We start from the raw sequence: 397 nt of genomic DNA, 5'->3' as shown, positions 1-397 counted from the left end.
AGGCGGACTAATTTGATGGTAAATAGACACGCCCACAAAGGGCATCTTCGGCTGATCTGGCTACCTACAAGACCCACACATGCCACTGAGGATAGAAACACCGCCAAGGCCGTCCACAAACTGTCAACATTATCGCCTCTCCCCGAGCAAGTGACTCCAACTTCAATGCGAATAGCCAACAAGGAATCCCCGACCACGACGCAAGCAAACGAGAGCCATGGCCGTTAAGCTTGCAAATGTCACGACAGAAGAACAGCGAGGAACATACAAATGGCCGAGGGCGCCATTGAGGGCCAGGCGGACTAATTTGATGGTAAATAATCACCTTCGGTAAGCTTGCCTGAATAAAGTTGGGTTACAATGTAGAAGAGCGGCATTATCAGAACTCAATGCACTC

This window comes from Triticum aestivum, chromosome 1A (assembly GCF_018294505.1).
Source record: "Triticum aestivum cultivar Chinese Spring chromosome 1A, IWGSC CS RefSeq v2.1, whole genome shotgun sequence".
Lineage (NCBI taxonomy): Eukaryota > Viridiplantae > Streptophyta > Magnoliopsida > Poales > Poaceae > Triticum > Triticum aestivum.
This window is presented reverse-complemented; position numbering follows the sequence as displayed.